This window comes from Neophocaena asiaeorientalis, unplaced genomic scaffold (genome assembly GCF_003031525.2).
Source record: "Neophocaena asiaeorientalis asiaeorientalis breed wild unplaced genomic scaffold, Neophocaena_asiaeorientalis_V1.1 scaffold169, whole genome shotgun sequence".
In the NCBI taxonomy this organism is placed as follows: Eukaryota; Metazoa; Chordata; class Mammalia; order Artiodactyla; family Phocoenidae; genus Neophocaena; species Neophocaena asiaeorientalis.
In genome coordinates this window covers 811,466-832,195 of record NW_020172187.1, presented here as the reverse complement: position 1 = coordinate 832,195, position 20,730 = coordinate 811,466, and positions in this window count along the sequence as shown.

The following is a 20,730-nucleotide window of genomic DNA, read 5'->3' as shown; positions in this document are numbered from 1 at the left end:
TGAAAGTTATGGTGCTGTTTTTTATTTCCTCTTAGGGAATGTACTCCACTCATTTGTTGTGCTATATGTATAACATTTTCAATAGGTGTTATATTTGTAAATCAAAAATCAAAACAGAAAACTACTCTATTGTGTTTTATTGCCACCTTAGAATATTCAAGAGAAACATCAGCAGATGCTACCTACCTGGACTCTGAGGTCACAGTCTTTGGGGTGTGGCCTCAAGTGACAGTACAAAGGCTGAACAAGGAGAAGTGTCCTCCCCTAAGGACACTTATTGCCCAGGACACCACATCTGTTGGGTAGCTGAAGCTATATGTAAAAAAAAATAATAGAGCTGTTGTATTCTTCTGTTTTTTTGTATTTTTAGCAATTGAAATCTCAAATTTATATTAGATATTGGGAAATTTATATCAGGTTTTTTTTTTAACAGAAGACTTCTTCATCTGCTACTTGTGTTTAAAAGGCAATATTTTCTATATTCTTCATTGAACGTTTCTTTTATTAGAAATATATTTTACCTTTCAGGTTGATATTTTGCTTTCCCAAATTGTCAGTTCTTTTCCATTGTATAGGTCATTACCATTTCAGCCTGAAATTTGTTTTTATTAAAAGTTTTTTGAGCATAAGACTAACCAAGTCATCACTTGGTTATTCTCTAATTGTAGTTTTTAACCGTAGGGAAAAAAATGAAAGATTAAAAACACACTACAAAATATGACTTTGGGTAAACTCTACAAGAATCATTTAAAATACAATCTTATTAACTAATGACTGTCTCAATATGTAATATTAAATATGACAGAAGTATACTGATAAATATGCCTTTATTTAGAACCAAATCTCACTGAACTTTTATTATCCTTTGTGGTACAGAAGCTATTTAGAGATGTTATTGTAAGTTTTATTTCAAAAAACAGAGTTAAAAAAAAAAGTCATGCAACCTCCAAAGGCTGTATAATTTACTCCCACTTTTTCTCTACTTTGGAAGAACACACTCAAATATTCAGTCAATGAGTAGTTATTGAGTTTTTAAGCTGCCCATTCAACTTTCTCAGGCATCTGAGACTACAGAAGGGGAGATAGACATACTAAGTTATTACATAAAACAAACTGGAAAATGTTACACGTCTTTAAAGAAACTGATCTAGATCTGCAAACTGCAAAAAAGGAAGAGATTATTGCTTTGTAAACTGTCAGGGAAGATATATGAGGAACAATCTTCTGATCGATTCCCTGCAGAGGACAGAGAACACAGATATATTGAATTAAGGAAAGTAAAAACATTCTGGGCTGAGGAAATTGTACACACACAAAAAGAGGTGCAAAAATATGAAAGTCCACCAAGGGTTCAGGAAACCATGTACGATATAGACTGAAGGGTATAGAATATAGAGGCATATTAATTCTATGTTTTCTAAGCTGAAAGGCTAGGACAAGGAGGTTGCAGTTAACTAAAATACGGAACAAAGGAGGAGAACAAAGTTTGGAAGAAAAGAATGACTCACACTTTCCATTACGCTGAATAAGGTAATGATTTGTATTTTCTTTTCAGACCCAGTCAATTTATGCACATACACATGACTATATGACTATATCTAAAATGTGCATTTATGATGAAGACCATTTTATCATCTTATAAAACAGCAAATGCAGTGAACAATTTAGCCAAAATAAACACCCAGAACGTTCTTTCTCTTTTCCTTTGGAGGCTGGGTAGAAAATTGCAATTATTAATTGAGAATACTAAATCTTTCACTTCTTACTCATATCCCACTCATCTTTTCCCAACCAGTCTGCACAAACAGAACCCTGATAAAAAGAGCCAACATGTAACCGTCTTTCACACAATATGTGTGATTTTGCCATCTTGCTATCATCTTATTTTGAAATGCAAATAGAAGATTATGCTGTGTTTTACAAAAAAAAAAAATAACCCGAATACAAGAATTAACAGCTGGAAGAAATAATTAAGATCAGATAATTGAAAGCCTCTATTTAAAAATGACTGTTTTTTAAAGGTAATAAGCTAATATGAAGTAAATAATTAAAACATGAACATTTTGCAAGAAGTAGGTATGTGAATGGGGGGGTTCTTTTTGGAAGAGTTACTTTCCCAGAGAGGTGAGAAAAATCACCTTTCTCTTTCTTTTTTAACTGAATAGTGAGTAAAATGGGATAATTCACTGAATCATGCTATTTCCTTTTTAATTGGTATAGTAGCAGTTATTAAGAATAGAAATATATGAGTTTTACCAAGAAAGGTAAAGACACATGATATGTGCCCAAAACATACAGACACATCTGGCAAGATAGGATGGGAGACAGTAACTCTACCATCAAGTTGACTTGTTTGTCTTCTACCTTCATCAGACATGAAGTGTGTGAATTTGAATATGTAAACCTGTCTATGCCTTGTTTTTCTAATATGTTAAATTGTATAACAATATCTATCTTACAGTATTATTGTTAGAATTAAACCTACTACATATATACTCCTTTGGCTTTAGTGATTCTAGAGCTGATTTTTAGACTCTGATTCTAGCAGGGATAGAAAATCAATGCTCTATCTTATGATACACTAAGTAACAATCACGTTCAACATGGGAAAGCAAGACACACACAAAAGCAATTATTTTAGAACTAATACGGACATCACTTCTAGAATCACTTCCCTAAAGAACTCTTTCATTATTAGTGACTTGCCACTAATCTAAAATAAGTAATCTGTTATTTGTGTCCACAGCATGGCTTCATTTCCTTTCCAGAAAGATTAATCCTGCTGCCCAAAAGTTCAGTTATTTTCTTTTTCCTAAAGTCATCATATGATTTACTGACTGAATGCATTTATTCAAATTCTTTCATGATTTGGATAGCACACTATATTCACTGCTGTTCTCCCAAGCAAATATATGACCTTTACTATGATGTCTTTCTGAATATTCCTGTTCACCTTGTCATTATCCTTGTCTGAAAATATAGCATTATGCTGGTCATTTGTCATTAAACCATAACCTGACAGGTGATATCTGACAAAATGTTTACTTATATTATTGATTGATTAATTCTTAAACTATTCATATGTACGACTTATTTTTACAGATTCAAAAATCCACTTAACAAATTACTACCAATGTGTGACTTTGGACAAATTATTCATTATAATTATATATCAAATTTTATAAATTAGGAAACTGAGACCTAGGGGAAAAAAAATAGTGACACAGTCACATAATTTTTCTTGCTGGGATTCAAACACATGTCTATTTGTGCCTAAAGCTGAAACATTTCCAATCTATCACTGCCTTTTAATAAAGATGAAATTTAAGTGTGATAATTTGTATTTAAATTATTTAATTATTGGAAATTTCTTGAAAACAACTCCTTTGCATGAATCATCACTCTAAAAGAAACCTCTCAAAATGCATGGTCAGAAATATTTTACACAAAGGATTGCTTTACCATTGTTCCATTGTAGGAGGAAAGAAATATTTCTGTGTGGTACAGATTGAAGACAGCTGCATGGTCAGATGCTGAAGGAAGCCTTGTGTGTCCTGTTGGTTAGGGATATGTGTGAAGGAATTGGGGAAATGAGAAAATAGTATGCCTATTTTCCCATATACACCAAAGAGGAGATTATCTCCACATATAATTACCTACACTGAGAAGAGAATAAATCCCTAAATCTGTGCTGTCAAATACGGCCGTCCCTAGCCACACATGGCTCTTGAGCACTTTAAAGGTAGCTAACCTAAACTGAGATATATTTTAAACACCAGATTAAAAAGATTTAGTAGTAAGGTATATAAATACGTCATTAATATTTTATAAATATGGATTACATGTAGAAATGATAGTATTTTGAAGGTATTATATAAAATAAAATATAATAGTAAAATTATTTTCACTTTCCTTTGTTAGTTACTTTTTTGTGACAGTGCTGCCCCACAAATTATTCCAGATTTCAATTTTTTTTTCCCATAGATACACTTGATTTCTTTTTGTTGTTAGTGCTGCTATAACTCTTTGTGTAATTGGCAGCAATAGATAAAATACTTTTAAGCATGAACGAATCACTTTGTATTCAGCAGTCAGAAAATTATCAGAGTAATCATTTTCTCTGCTCCAAAATAGCTACATTACTTCTAAAAGACTTGCATTCATTGTATTACATCTTGAGCATTATTTGCAGTGTTTTCTCACTTGCAGAAAGATTGCTGGAGAGAGGTTCATAGGATTAGAACTCCCAGGTCCCTTTACAGAGGGACATGTGCCAGTTTCATTGGCTTTGACTACTGGAGTTTCAGAAGAGATTTAATAGTGGTGTCCAGTCGTGTTAAGTAAGGGTTATTGTGAAATTCCACCTGACAAACAAGAGCTTAAACCATAATTCTCTGAACAAGTTTTCTACCTAAATAATAAATAATAAGTTCCTATCGAGAGCCTGGATTTTGCATCAGATTATAAACATGCTTTAAAGAAATCTATCCCCCAAAATGCAACACAATTTGCACTAAATGTATTTTTCCACAGCATTTTATTTTGTTTAGGACTTAGTTAATAATTTAAAAACTCTAAACTTTAAAGCTTAATAATTCACCAGGTATTTTGCTTTAAAAAGAATAAAACCAAAGACATGTTAACAAAATGTTCATAATAACAGAAAGTGTACATTTTCTTTAAAAGTTAAGATTGAAAACCATGTTGGACCTGTCACAGAAGATCAAGATGTCTAAACGACTCAAAGCCTGAATTCATAGTAACATCATTCAAGTGAGTTATTCAAGCTCTCCAGAAAGAAAATATATTTATATTAAATATGAGAGAATAACAGATAAGAACATGATTATTCTTTAAAAAGTAAAAACAAAAGTAGTAATTATTTGGAAGAAAACCCCAAGGAGAACATTAACCTTTTAATTCCAAGAAGCTCCTGACGTTTCCCCAGCAGGACTCAAAGGTGGGCTAGATCTACTGAGTTTCAGGTCTGACTTTTAGTTCTTTCAGAGATTTTTTTCAAGAAGTATGGCACCACCAATACTTTTAATGAATTAAAAAACCACATTTTGCAGAAAACATGAACTTCAATTACTCTATGCCAAAAAGACAATCAGGAGTCAGACTCTGAAGGTGTAGAAGTTTCAAGAATTTTGTAACCAAATTATTTATTTTATAGTTTCCTTATGTTTATTCTTAAATTGTTTTTCTTCTTTCTTACATGTTTTCTATAAATAACAGCTGTGATAAAAACAATATCTTACAAAGTCTAAAGATGAGACAATAAATACCAAATAAAAACTCTATTAGTAGAAAGCATCATGTCAAAAATTTTTATTTTTTAAAAATAAAAACTAGGGGCATATTATGATCAGTGAAAACTTTGTTTAACAGCCTTGTATTAAACACATACACAAATATGTTTCTTCTGTGAAAAAGAAATGTGTGGTGTAGTTGCTTTTGTTCATAAACAACCTTTTCCCAGACAGTTAATATTTGATTATTCTTCAGTTTTTCCATAGACTTCTTATATTATGTCTTGATTATCTCTTTCAAATATCATATAAAGTATGATAATGCTTTTATAATCACTGCTGGGTTTTCTTTCTTATTTTGTTTGTTTGAGTTCTGGTTTAAAAGTTTCATAGATGTTAAGTTGTCTTTCCCAGAAGATGTAATTTAACATAGCATATTTAAATTTAAATTAGGATTTTCATCATAATTTAACATAGCAGAGGGTTACAGGATCCCTATGCAGGTATAGTGTAGGACTATAAAATGACCATGCAGGACTTCCCTGGTGGCATAGTGGATAAGAATCTGCCTGCCAATGCAGGGGACATGGGTGTGAGCTCTGGTCTGGGAAGATCCCACATGCCGTGAGGCACTTAAGCCCGTGCACCACCCTACTGAGCCTGCACTCTAGAGCCCGCGAGCCACAACTACTGAAGCCCATGTGCCTAGAGCCTGTGCTCTGTAACAAGAGAAGCCACCGCAATGAGAAGCCTGCGCACCGCAAGGAAGAGTAGCCCCTGCTCGCCACAACTAGAGAAAGCCCACACACAGCAACGAAGATCTAATGCAGCCAAAAAGAAAGAAAGAAAGAAAATAAATTGCCATACTTAAAAAAAAAAAAGACCATGCATGCTCAAATCTTACAAAACAAACTTAATAATCAATGGAAAAAGTTATAATTGCTCCATGACCTTTAAAAAAGTTTTGTCAGTATATTTAAACCATTTACCATTAATTAAGTGTGAAAGGAAGTGAAGAAATAGTAAAACTGGTCTTTATTATTTAGTACACTTTTAATGAAAGTCAGATGAATGCCATTGTATACTGGTTCAGGGAGAGTTAAAATGTTTATTCCTTTATTAAAAATAAGTTTGAACAATGCTTGTCTTCTTCTTGTACTATAACATATGGAGAAAGCATCATTTCTATGGCTTGTGAAACTGTCATAATCCTTTTCTTATTTGTATTAGTTTCCAGCAATTTATCTTTTGAGCTTTCAATGATGGGAAATTACTCCAAGTTGTCCCTCAATGTGATATTTTCCCCAGTACCACTTCTGGGCATTTTCATTCTTTCTGTCACAACTGCTTTCTTCATTTGTCTGTAAATTCGCCTTCTCCAGGTTTATGCATTGCACACCTAGGGTCTCTCCAAATGGAGACAATGTCAACATTTCTACCACCAGCTTTTTTTCTTGTAATTGCATTTATGTTTGATATGAATTTCACTTCCAGTGTTATTACCTTTTGTTTCTCTGTTGCACTTTCAGCCTTGTTGGGCAAGTCCATCTTCCAATGATCCATTTTTTAAAATATCATGTGAGTTTGTCTACCTGTGAACTGAATAACTGATGCTCAGTGGCCAATCACTGACATATTTGGAAATAAATGACTACTGATCATGAGATGCCTCTGTTATTTATGTAATATTTAGTAGACTGAAGCAGGGAAGTTTGTACTTTATGCAATTCCTCACTGCTAATATATAAGAATTACTAAAATTTGAACTGAGTTGTTAGAGAACAGTTATTGAACTAAAAACTGAAATCCATGCATATCCAAATTAGCAAAACCAGGACTATTTGTGTTGCGTCACAGCAGCAATACTTGTATCACCTGCATAATATATTAATTCTCTTCTTCTACGTGATCAAAATATTCTTTAAGAAGGAATAAGTTGAATCAGAGGGTGATGTATCAGAAAAGACTAGCTAGTACCTCTCATGTAGAAACCTTTGTGTGAAACGCTAAGAATCAGAAAAAGCTTCAAACAGCATTCTAATGTGGGGTCGTCTGGTTCAATTCATATATTACTTATATCTTTCCTCTCTGTCTCTATTCTGAAGCAGTTATTTGGAACTCTTTTTTAGAAAATTATAAAAAGTATTGAATGACCTAAATCAATGCATATATAAACCTACTTATTTTTGTTGATTAAGAGTACATATCAGGCTTCCCTTGTGGCGCAGTGGTTGAGAATCCGCCTGCCGATGCAGGGGACACGGGTTCGTGCCCCGGTCTGGGAAGATCCCACACGCCATGCAGCGGCTGGGCCCGTGAGCCATGGCCACTGAGCCTGCGCGTCCGGAGCCTGTGCTCCGCAACGGGAGAGGCCACAACAGTGAGAGGCCCACATACCACAAAAAAAAAAAAAAAAAAAAAAAAAAAAGAGTACATATCTTCAGGAGTAAATATTATGGCTATGGTTATATTAGTTTTATCATAAAATTATTTTACTAATTGCCAGTTTTGTCTCCATAGAGAACATAGCTTAAAATACCAAATAATTAATAATATCAAAAATAATAAAATAACAATGAATGCATATATAATGCTTACCGTTGTAAGCACTTTACATACATTAGGTCACTGCTCTTTACAAAAACTCCATAAGACGAGTATAATATTAGCCACAGTTGGTAAATAAATAATCCTAAAAAAGAGGCTAATAACTTGCCTAAGGGTTCACAGCTGTAAGTGGCAGAGTCAAGATTTGAACCTATCACATCTGGTTTCAGAGTCTGGCCTCTTAAACTTGTGCCCATAAATCTAAAACTACACCTTGCTCTCCACTGCTGACACTTAAACCAGCTACCTCTGTGTCTCTGAGTCTCCAGTGTCCAGAGGACCATAGGGTCACACACTGAGTGTAACATGTCTAGTGCTGAGCACAGGACTGAGTTACTGCAGAGCCAAAGAACAAAAATCACAAATGAACTAATGAACTAATATTACTTGGAGAAAAGTGGAAATCAATAAAGTAAAAATGGACCTTTGATTTTGTGGGTCAGTGTTTGATGGAGGTAGCTTCATTTGCTTTGTTATTCATTTCATTGGCTCTTAATCAAGTTTAGAGTGCTTTGGGTATATCAGAGATCTATAGTAGATCTCTACCTCTCCTAGAAATGTTTTCCTTTTGCATCCGGGAGGTAACCTGTAAAGTCAATGTCCCTTGCTCAACTTAATAGCATTAAGTCTTTTATGTATTTCTACCCAGTTAGAGTTGCCAGATGCAGCCAAACCAACCAAACAAAGAAAAAACAAACAAACAAACAAAAAAGAATCCTCAATTAAATTTTCATTTCAGATAAACAAAGAATATATATATATATATATATTTTATATATCAAGCAGTGTTCAGAACATACTTATACTATAAAAAGTTTGTTAATCTGAACTTCAAATTTAACCAGATGTCATATATTTTACCTGGTGTATATTTATCTAACATAAATTGGGGGTGTGTGGGATAATAAAGAGAAAAAGTGGCTCTGAATCTCAATGTAGAAGAGAATGTTTTTGGTTTATTGTGGACACTCTAATTTACTAATCATGCACTCTTTGATCATTTTACCTGTTTCAGCCTTTGTCTCATTGGTAAAAATGGAATCACGAGACACTCCCCCAATCCTGGCAGTTGAAGGGAATAAAATACAGGCATATTTTAAAATGATATTTAAAACTCAAGAGCTAGAAACACAACAGTTCTTATATTTTCAGTTCATTTCATATACAAACTAACTCTCACTCGATCTGATGTCATTTTCCATCATGGAAAACATCATGTCATAGACAGTGATCTCTTGCCACATGGTGCTTACTTATCAATGAACTTAGCAGTGGTTAATAAGCTTTAAATGATGAGAGTTAAAGCAATGACTGCTCTCATACTGCTTTACTCATGGTGACCATCAGTAAATACCTTATAATAATTGCCATCATTACAGTTTTTAAGAAGCCTGACATAAATGATTTTTTTTTGTTTTTGCAAATTCATTCATGGAACATGAGAGAATATTTTAATGTTTGCCTGAAAAATGTGGTGTTAGGTTTTTCTGACACTTAAAAAGCATGATCGCACAATTAGTGAAGAAATCTATACCAACAAAAGGTAATACGAATTGTCAAATTACTGTAAATTATAGTATGCTTGATACAGGATGATTTCTAAGCATGAAACATGTGTTTTTGCCATTGAAATGATTTCTGACTTTTACCCTGTTATTATAAATTCATGAAAATTACTTGTTCTGCCAGACATCCATACAGTGGCAAATGAGAATCTGTTGGGAGCAAAGCTATACAGAGAAAATCTTACACAGAAGCATACACATAGACGTTCACAAAGAGAGGCAAAGGGGGAAAAATCGGCAGTGATCTTTAAATGAAGACAGTCAGCATGTTCCAAGTTTCATCTAAATGTCTGGAAATTTCTTTGCACTGTGATAAAGAGAATTGCAAATTTTTAGGAACATTTGAATTGGTTAAAAACTATCAATGAGAGAAATATAAACTAAATTTATTCCATGATTCTTAATTAAAGTCACCATATTTTTATTAATTCTTCCAACAATCATTTGTTGAACATTCTTTCCTCAAAGTTATCTAACTATGACAATACAAGTTTTCCTCCATTTTTTCTAAATACTATATGACCAAAGGGAAGTCTTTTCCTTTTTTAAAAATTTGAAATTTAGCATATTTCTCCAAAAGCATCTGCAAAGCTTAAAACTAAACCTTCCATAATAACTTATTGGTTAGGATATGTTAAACAGTTTCCAATGTAGTGAACCCAGTTAGTTAACTTCTTAGAAATTTCTACAACATTGCTCCACTATGTATACTGTATACACCAGTAAAGCCTGCTCCGCTTTTGATTAATAATAAATAAATGAAAACATACATGGTACCAGTTGACCATATCTCATTCTCATGGGCATGGCCTTGAAAATAAAAATTATAAGATATGCCCATGCACAAACACAACCACAATCATCTGTGATGTCTATGATAGAAAAACATATAAGTGAAGAATATCTGTGTTTTAAGAACAAAAAGTATAAGAAACAAACCTAGAATATTATGGATAAATATGAAGAAAAACATTGCCTTCAGAAGGCAGTGGATGGAAAATATCTAAATGTTTTTCCTTAATGTTATGTGCTATTTCATTTATTCTTAAATTGTTATTAATCACTTTTGAAGACAGGGAAAAGAAAAATTGCTTTTCTGGACACAGGGTGAGATGAGAGGAAACCCATGGGGCACTGAGTCATAGCATGAAAGCAAGCAACCCTGAAGAGCTGCCCAATTCTCATCGGAAAAGACTCAACTCTAAGTTACAAAGTCACTAAGGTTTAAGGGTTTCTCAGTTCCTTCACTACAGCCCATTATTTTAACTAGTAGAGTCACTTTTTTTCCTACAAAATTAAGTGTATTTTAAAAGTAGTAAAGGGAAAATATAATGAAGCACACGTCATCTTAGAATCACACTTTTTAATTCCTCCCTCCATACGCTTGTGCTGTTGTTGTCATCCATTTTATTTTTATATGTTATAAGCCCCACATGATATATTGTTACCATTTTTGTTTTAAATAGCCAATTATCATTAAGACTGAATAAACATAATTTAAAGATATATTAATTATTATGAAAGTAATCTGATTCATTGTAGATCATTTGACAGCAAAAAGAAAGTGAAAAAAAGGAATAAAAAAATCTTCCATATACCTACCAAAAAAAAAAAATAGAGTGAATAAAATTTTTTAAAAATGTCTAATTTTTTTCATTTCCAGAGCTCTCCATTTCTTTGTGTAAATTCAAATTTTTGTCTGTTATCACAGTCCTTCTCTCTGAAGAATTTGGTTTAACAATTCTTGAGGTACAAGAATCCTGGCTATGAATTCTCTCAGATTTGTTTTTTGAAAATGTCTTTATTTGGCCTTCATATTTTAAATATATATATTTGCTGGGTTGACAGATTTTCCCTGCTTTTGATACATTAAAGATATCACACTATTAAGTCTTGTGTACTTTCTGACAAGGAAACTGATGTAATTCTTATCTTCTTTTGTATGTAAAATGCCTTTTCTCTTTATTTTTCTGTTGCCTTTAAAGACATTTTTCATCTCTGATTTTCAACAGTTTGACTGTAATACATCAAATTATAATTTGGGGGGATAATCATCTGGTTGCTATTAGAATAACACAGGCAAGATGAATCTGTAGTTTCTTGAATCTGTAGTTTGGAGCGCTTCATTATTTTTTGCTAAATTCTCACCATTCTCTGATCCAATACTATGTCTACCTTTTTATCTTGCTCTCTTTTCTCTTTTTTGGGCTTGAATAATCCACTGGTTAAACTGTTTTATATTTTCCCTTCTGTTAGGTTATAGGATTTTTTGGATGTGCTGGTCTTTTATTGTGCTGGTGATATTAGTTTGTTTGTTTTTTCTCTTCTATGTATGTTTCAGTTTTCAACAATTTCTACTGACATATCTCCATGTCCACCAATTTGTTCTTCTGCTGTTGAACTCACTGAAGGAACTTTTCATTACTTTATAGTTTTTTTGTTTCTAGAATTTTCATTTGGGTTTCTTATAGCTTCATCATTTCTAATGAAACCCCCCAAATCTTCATGCATGTTGTCTACCTGTACTACATATACATATGTTCCCATATGTCTTCCCTCTTGCGTCTCCCTCCCTCCGACCCTCCCTATCCCAACCCTCCAGGTGGTCAAAAAGCACTGAGCCGATATCCCTGTGCCATGCAGCTGCTTCCCACTAGCTATCTAACTTACGTTTGTTAGTGTGTATATGTCCATGACTCTCTCTCGCCGTGTCACAGCTCACCCTTCCCAATCCCCATATCCTTAAGTCCATTCTCCAGTACGTCTGTATCTTTATTCCTGTCTTACCCCTAGGTTCTTCATGACATTTTTTTTCCCTTAAATTCCATATATATGTGTTAGCATATGGTATTTGTCTTTTTCTTTCTGACTTACTTCACTTGGTATGACAGACTCTAGGGCTATCCACCTCATTACAAATAGTTCAATTTCGTTTCTTTTTATGGCTGAGTAATATTCCACTGTATATATGTGCCACATCTTCTTTATCCATTCATCTGATTATGTGAACTTAGGTTGTTTCCATCTCTGGGCTATTGTAAATAGAGCTGCAATGAACATTTTGGTACATGACTCTTTTTGAATTTTGGTTTTCTCAGGGTATATGCCCAGTAGTGGGATTGCTGGGTCATGTGGTAGTTCTATTTGTAGTTTTTTAAGGAACCTCCATACTGTTCTCCATAGTGGCTGAACCAATTCACATTCCCACCAGCAGTGCAAGAGTGTTCCCTTTCCTCCACACCCTCTCCAGTATTTATTGTGTCTAGATTTTTTGGTGATGGCCATTGTGACTGGTGTGAGTTGATATCTCATTGTAGTTTTGATTTGCATTTATCTAATGATTAATGATGTTGAGTATCTGCAAACAGTGACAGCTTTACTTCTTCTTTTCCGATTTGGATTCCTTTTATTTCCTTTTCTTCTCTGATTGCTGTGGCTAAAACTTCCAAAACTATGTTGAATAAGAGTGGTGAGAGTGGGCAACCTTGTCTTGTTCCTGATCTTAGTGGAAATGCTTTCAGTTTTTCACCATTGAGGATGATGTTGTCTGAGGGCTTGTCATATGTGGCCTTTATTATGTTGAGGCAAGTTCCCTCTATGCCTACTTTCTGCAGGCTTTTTATCATAAATGGGTGTTGAATTTTGTCAAAAGCTTTCTCTGTATCTATTGAGATGATCATATAGATTTTCTCCTTCAATTTGTTAATATGGTTTATCACATTGACAGATTTGCGTATATTGAAGAATCCTTGCAATCCTGGAATAAATCCCACTTGATAATGGTGTGTGATCCTTTTAATGTGCTGGTGGATTCTGTTTGCTAGTATTTTGTTGAGGATTTTTGCATCTATGTTCATCAGTGATATTGGCCTGTAGTTTTCTTTCTTTGTGACATCCTTGTCTGGTTTTGGTATCAAGGTGATGGTGGCCTCGTAGAAGGAATTTGGGAGTGTTCCTCCCTCTGCTATACTTTGGAAGAGTTTGAGGATAGATGTTAGCTCTTCTCTAAATGTTTGCTAGAAATCGCCTGTGAAGCTATCTAGTCCTGGGCTTTTGTTTGTTGGAAGATTTTTAATTACACATTATATTTCTGTGTAGTGATTCGTCTGTTCATATTTTCTATTTCTTCCTGATTCAGTCTTGGCAGGTTGTGCATTTCTAAGAATTTGTCCATTTCTTCCAGATTGTCCATTTTATTGGCATAGAGTTGCTTGTAGTAATCTCTCATGATTTTTTTTATTTCTGCAGTGTCAGTTGTTACTTCTCCTTTTTCATTTCTAATTCTATTGATTTGAGTCTTCTCCCTTTTTTTCTTGATGAGTCTGGCTAGTGGTTTATCTATTTTGTTTATCTTCTCAAAGAACCAGCTTTTAGTTTTATTGATCTTTGCTATTGTTTCCTTCATTTCTTTTTCATTTATTTCTGATCTGATTTTTATGATTTCTTTCCTTCTGCTAGCTTTGGGGTTTTTTTGTTCTTCTTTCTCTAATTGCTTGAGGTGCAAGGTTAGGTTGTTTATTCGAGATGTTTCCTGCTTCTTAAGGTGGGCTTGTATTGCTATAAACTTCCCCCTTAGAACTGCTTTTGCTGCACCCCATAGGTTTTGTGTCGTTTTGTCTCCACTGTCATTTGTTTCTAGGTATTTTTTTTATTTCCTCTTTGATTACTTCAGTGATCACTTCATCATTAAGTAGTGTATTGTTTAGCCTCCATGTGTTTGTATTTTTTACAGATCTTTTCCTGTAATGATATCTAGTCTCATGGCATTGTTGTCGGAAACAATACTTGATACAATTTCAATTTTCTTAAATTTACTAAGGCTTGATTTGTGACCCAAGATATGATCTATCCTGGAGAATGTTCCATGAGCACTTGAGAAAAATGTGTATTCTGTTGTTTTGGGATGGAGTGTCCTATAAATATCAATTAAGTCGATCTTGTTTAATGTATCATTTAAAGCTTGTGTTTCCTTATTTATTTTCATTTTGGATGATCTGTCCATGGGTGAAAGTGGTGTTCTGCTTTTGCTTGTCTGTAAAAGTTTTAATTTTTCCATCAAATCTGAATGAGATCCTTACTGGATAGAGTAGTCTTGGCTGCAGGTTTTTCTCCTTCATCACTTTCAGTATGTCCTGACACTCCCTTCTGGCTTGTAGGGTTTCTGCTGAGAGATCAGCTGTTAACCTTATAGGGATTCCCTTGTCTGTTATTCTGTCTCCAGTGACTAAGGTTGGTTCAGTGGGTTGTGTAGGGTTCCTGGTGGATGGGACTAGTGCCTGTGTTGTGGTGGATGTGGCTGGATCTTGCCTCCCTAGTGGGTAGTTTCACGTCTGGTGGTGTGTTTTGCAGTGTCTGTGGCCTTATTATGATTTTAGGTTGCCTCTCTGCTAATGGGTGGGGCTGTGTTCCTGTTTTGTTAGTTGTTTGGCATAGGTTGTCCAGCACTGTAGCTTGCTGGTTGTTGAGTGAATCTGGGTGCTGGTGTTAAGATGGAGGTCTCTGGGAGATTTTTGCAGTTAGATATTATGTGGAGCTGGGAGGTCTCTTGTTGACCCGTGTCCTGAAGTTGGCTCTCCTACCTCAGAGGCAGAGCCCTGACTCCTGGCTGGAGCACTTTTTTTTTCCTTTAAGCAGCGCTCTTAAACCTCTCTCCTCGCGCACCAGGAAACAAAGAGGGAAGAAAAAGTCTCTTGCCTCTTCGGCAGCTCCAGCCTTTTCCCCGGACTCCCTCCTGGCTAGCCGTGGTGCACTAACCCCTTCAGGCTATGTTCAAGCCGCCAACCCCAGTCCTCTCCCTGTGCTCTGACCAAAACCCGAGCCTCAGCTCGCAGCCCCACCCGCCCTAGCAGGTGAGCAGACAAGGCTCTTGGGCTGGTGAGTGCCGGTCGGCACCGATTCTCTGTGTGGGAATCTCACCACTTTGCCCTCCGCACCCCAGTTGCTGTGTACTCCTCCGCGGCATCGAAGCTCCCCCCTCCGCCTCCCACAGTCTCCGCCCGTGAAGGGTTTCTTAGTGTGTGGAAACTTTTCCTCCTTCACAGCTCCCTCCCACTGGTGCAGGTGCCTTCCCTATTCTTTTGTCTCTGTTTTTTCTTATTTTCTTTTGCCCTACCCAGGTACGTGGGGAGTTTCTTGCCTTTTGGGAGGTCTGAGGTCTTCTGCCAGCCTTCAGTAGGTGTTTTGTAGGAGTTGTTCCACGTGTAAATGTATTTCTGTTGTATCTGTGGGGAGGAAGTTGATCTCCGCGTCTTACTCTTCCGCCATCTTCAAGGTCCCTCCCTAATCATAGTTTATAAAATAATTTTTATATAATTTTCAAAGGTTACTTTCCATTTACAGTTATTACAAAATATTGGCTATATTCCCCATGTTGTTTTACATTTTTCTGTTTGATAGTTCCAAGATCTAGATACCCCTGAGTCTGATTCAATTGACTGTTCAGGTAGTCTTACGTTTTGCATTGACATTAAAAGTAATTAAAGTCAGCATTGTAGGATGAACAGTAGACACTGAAGTCAAGAGTATCTAAGTCTGGAAAGATCCAGGTTTCTTTTGTCATTCAGCCTTGTGTCCATCTAGTAAATAATTGAGCTGGGTTTGGGTTTTCTTGCTGACGTTTTTACCATCAGGACATCATAGTCTTCAAATTCTTCTAGTAGTGGGATACTGCTGTCTTCTGATTAAGACAGTATTGAGACATCAAAGGGGTTTGTCCTTTGTCTTTCTTCCTCAGCTTTCAGTGATTCCTGTTTGCCTGCATGATGGAGGGGGTGGGTCTACACAATCTTCTCATCCCCCAGAAGCAGACTTGTGTTGCTTCTAACACTGCAGTAAGAGTAGAGAATTTTTCTCTATCTTTATCCACATTGATTGAGGCTCTTCCTGACCACCCTATTTAAAATTGCATCCCTCCTCTAATTTTATCCCATCCTATGACCTTCTAAGCTTTTTTTCTCCCTGTTTTACCATGAAACATAACATATAATTTGTTATTTCACTTTTTGTCTTTCATCCCCACTTTTGTGTCTCTTTATTTTTGTTGCCAGATCTCCAAGGTCTGAAATAATACCAGCCACATACTAGGTACTCTGAAACCCTTGTTCAGTGAATTAACAGAAGCTGGAGTCATTTGAAAATAGTCGATTTCTATCTAGAAAGACTAAAATTGTTTTCATTCATGATAGTAATAATATATACTGAAAGAATACAGGCAATTAAGATTTAGCTTTTACATTTTTCCCATAATTGTTAAGCAATCCTTGATTTTTCATGAGTATTGTGTGCTTACTCCAAGCAAAAAAAAGCCTAGTATTGGTGTTTTAACTTGCAAAGAGCAACAAGAAAGTGAAATCACCTTCATAGCTAGCACCATGTTTCCTCAGGAAGATTTATATCTCATGAAACCACATTTTGAAAACTAGTTGTTTCAGAAGGTACAATTTACTATCTCCTTCCTTTTCAGGATGTGATATTATAATGTACCAAAGCTACAGAAGAGTATCATAAAGATTTGGGTAGCAGTTACAGGAGAGATGAGAGAAAGGAAGCAGATACAACGTGGATGTAGACTTACATTGAATGTGGCCAAGTCCCAGGGTCCTCAACCCTCTTGACATACAGAGCTGAATTCATATACACTCTGTGTGAGTGCCCTGCTGGATGGGGTTGAGATGGCCTGGTGATGTGGAATATGAGGAAGACTTGTGACATTAAGGACACAGGGACAACCATTGAGAAACATGGGTCCAGGGTAATGGAAGACGCAGAGACTATAAGACCTCTGATGATTAGTAAACATCTCTGAAGGCTTCAAATTTCTGCAGACTCTTGGATGTGTATTTATATGCAGTTTCACTAAGATCTCACATGGCAGAGATTCCTTCAGCTAGCATTTGGCTTATGATCATGCAGGATACGGAGGCCACAGAAGCTAAGAAGCTACAACTAAATCTCACATGAAAAACAGCAGCAACTCTAGAAAAAAAAGATGTAGATTTGTGGAAGGCAACCTAATCTTCCATAGTCTAATAGTGCTTTTAAAAATATAAATCCTCGGGACCCACCTCCTGATTCCCTAATACAATATGTCTGAAGTGGAATCTAGAGACATAGTTTTTAACTGTTGTTGAGAAAAAACATTATATAATTGTGCCACAGAAATTAACTCTGACCCTTCATGTAGTATGGTCGTGTGACATTTAATTTATTTTAGAAAAAAAAAAAAAATAAGTAATGACCAGTCTACCATTTTAAATTTCCTTCTCAAGGTGTGATGGTTTTGGTGATGATGATCCCCTGGCAGAATGCCCTCAACTAAAACTAAAGTTGCTCATTCTGGTAAAAGCTGAGATAGATTCATGCCCCATAGTGATAATCATGCTGGGGCAATTCATATTGAAAAAGTGTATTTCAGGTTTCTATGTAATTTTCAAAATTAAGTTTCATATGCCATATATGTGAATGGGGAGTCACCTGAAGATAGAGCAGAGATTGTTATTAAATGGATGTGCTTCTTTGTTTTCTCTGTTTGAATTATGCTGCACGTTTACACATAGCTTCATAATCAGAGACTCTTTCCTTTTGCACAACTTTTATACTGAATTTATAGGTATAATTTCTCACCACTATGGGTTTCAGAAGAGTATTAACTTCTTGCAGGCTGTTATTCAGTAATATCAGGTAGCCAAATCATTCTCAGTTAAATTTCCAGTAGAGGTAATCCTCCCTCATTTATCTGACTAGTAAACTAGAAAGACAAAGAAAATCCTGTAAGCTAACAGCATGATGATTCAGTATAATGAAAATTTGCTCGACATTTGTATAAAATGACAAATGTTGGTTTTCATATGTTGTGTTCCCATTAACTTTAATATAGATTACTCAAGACAAATGGCAGCATTTGGCATGTTTGTCATTGCAAATCGAGGAGTTTGGTGTGTCCTTACTCTGGAATAATTAATACACTTTGGTAGGACAAAAACATTCTTTTTACTCAGTAAACTTTCCACTTCTAAAAGCTGAGTATCAGTTTTCTTTTTAACACTTGACTGTGTAGGCTATTTATGAAACATTTTATTCTGAAGTCTGAATTTAGGGAGTTCAAATTTTATTATTTTAAATTTCATTTAACAAAATGAGTAAGTAAAACTTAAAAATAAGTCAATAACTAGTTATGCTCAATCATTCTGAAATATACAATTTGAAATCTATTATATTGCCATGTATGCTACAACAATTACCTTTTCATATGCTGGAAAGTACTCTTATGTTCAAGTATCAATTATCAGAACATGTAAGTAGAAATGGTCATATATTTTAGCTGACATACATTTGAAATAAAACCTAATGTTTATATGAAGAGTCATACAAGTGGTCCTTTTAAGTAAATTTCTTAAATTGCTTATTAAATTACAGTAACCAGATGCTTTTGTAATATAAAATACAGAACCAAATAAAGTCTTGTTTAAACATAGCTATAAAATAAAGTCATAGCAATTTTTATCTCCTGAGCTTTGGACAATTCCATTTAATCATTTATGAAAAAAAAATTGTAATTAGGCACTTTTGAATGATCACAGAGTCTTATACAATGTATTGCATAGTAATACATTTCTCAAGTTTTTAATGGAATATGAACATATGTAAACATCCAAGTGGATGCAGTTTTTATGCTGAAAAAATCACGGTTCATTAGTAAATTCAGTGATTCAAAGTAATCTTTGATTTGGACTTTTCTAGAATATCCAATTCCATCTTTCTTGTTGTACCCTCTTCTCCAGGTCTTGCTTTGGTGCTGCTATGCTCCATACCCACAAACTGTCTATGGTGGAATGATAATGTCTTTTAGTTAGGACTGTTTTACTACTGAGAGAAACTTTTATTTCCTAACCCACATATTTGTTACTTTACTTCAGAGAGTTCACCCTTTATTTCTAAAGTTCTAGATACCCACTTTCCTAGAAATTTCTGCACAGATCTATATATTTCATCAATTCCTGATAAAGTCCCATGGTGGAGCCTTTCATCACAAATGGCTTCTTTGAGTGATTGCAAGATAAGTGTGAAAAGAGGTATATATGCTTTGGGATTTAAGAAAATGAAGTTGAGATGCTCACTAAAATAGTGTCCTCGGCATCATTGGTCATTAAAAGTATCGCTTTCTCAATTTATCAGAAACGTCCTATGGCTCAAGCAGCTTGAGACTTCCCAGTTTAAGCCAAACAAGGCCATATTTATTTGGACTACACCTTAGTGTGTGAACTATACATCTTATTACACTTGAGCCTAATGAGAAATAGCTGGTAACTATAAGCCATGATGACTCACTATATACCCAGCTATGTTGTCAAAATTTACTTTTTAGATGATAAAGCATAAAAAACAAGAAATCTTGAGTTCAGTAAACTCTGGATATTGTAAAAGATATAGTAACTCAAATACAACAAAACTGTGCATTCCAAAAATTGTGAGAAGAAATTTTAAGCTGTGTTTAAAGTGAGCAGTATTAAAGTTAAAAAAAAAAAAAACTTATACTCCACAGGTATAGAAATATCTGTTGAGGAGAGGCAATTTCATAGTAAAGATTCAGAGTTAGGAAAGTTCTAACAAAAAGAATAAAAGTGGGGAAAAAAAGACAAAATATGTATTTTAGACTCCAATTCCTTTCTCACATATTGCTGCCCGCAGACTGTAATGCCAAGAAGGTCAAGAGGACAGGCATGGTCTTAATTCCTTCTTTCTGAAAGACTTTATTTCTTTGTATTTTGTACAAATACGTCCCTGGTTATATAACAGAAGCCAGTGAGAACATAAGATGTCCCTTATAGCTAACTTTTCTGGAAAGTCTCTACTCATTAAAGGAAGAGATTAAAAAGCCAGACTGGGTAAAAAGCATACAGGTGTGCTTGTAGATAGTAGCAGCAGCCATTAAAATGACAGCACCTACAAAAAAAAAAAAAAAAAAAAAAAAGAACCCGCTGCAGTTTGAGAGGCAGAGCCTGCTCTTTCACATGTGAAGTATTGATATTAAGTAACGTATCAGCAGTAGTGCCAACAGATCCTCAAACATAAAGGATGCTCACAGCGAATGTGAGAGCAGAGTTGGCAGTGTGGTGCCTTCTCCCGTTGGAAACGAGCACATTCCAGCTCTGCCATGTTTGTAGGGGTTTTGGCGTCTGTTCAGATTAAAGGCGCTGAGAGTTCTCTTCATTTCTTCTCCCATCACAGTTCTCCCATCAAACAAGCCTACAGAGCTGAAGCCCAAAGGAATCTGAGCCCTTCTAGGAAGATGAACGTGTGCTCATCCG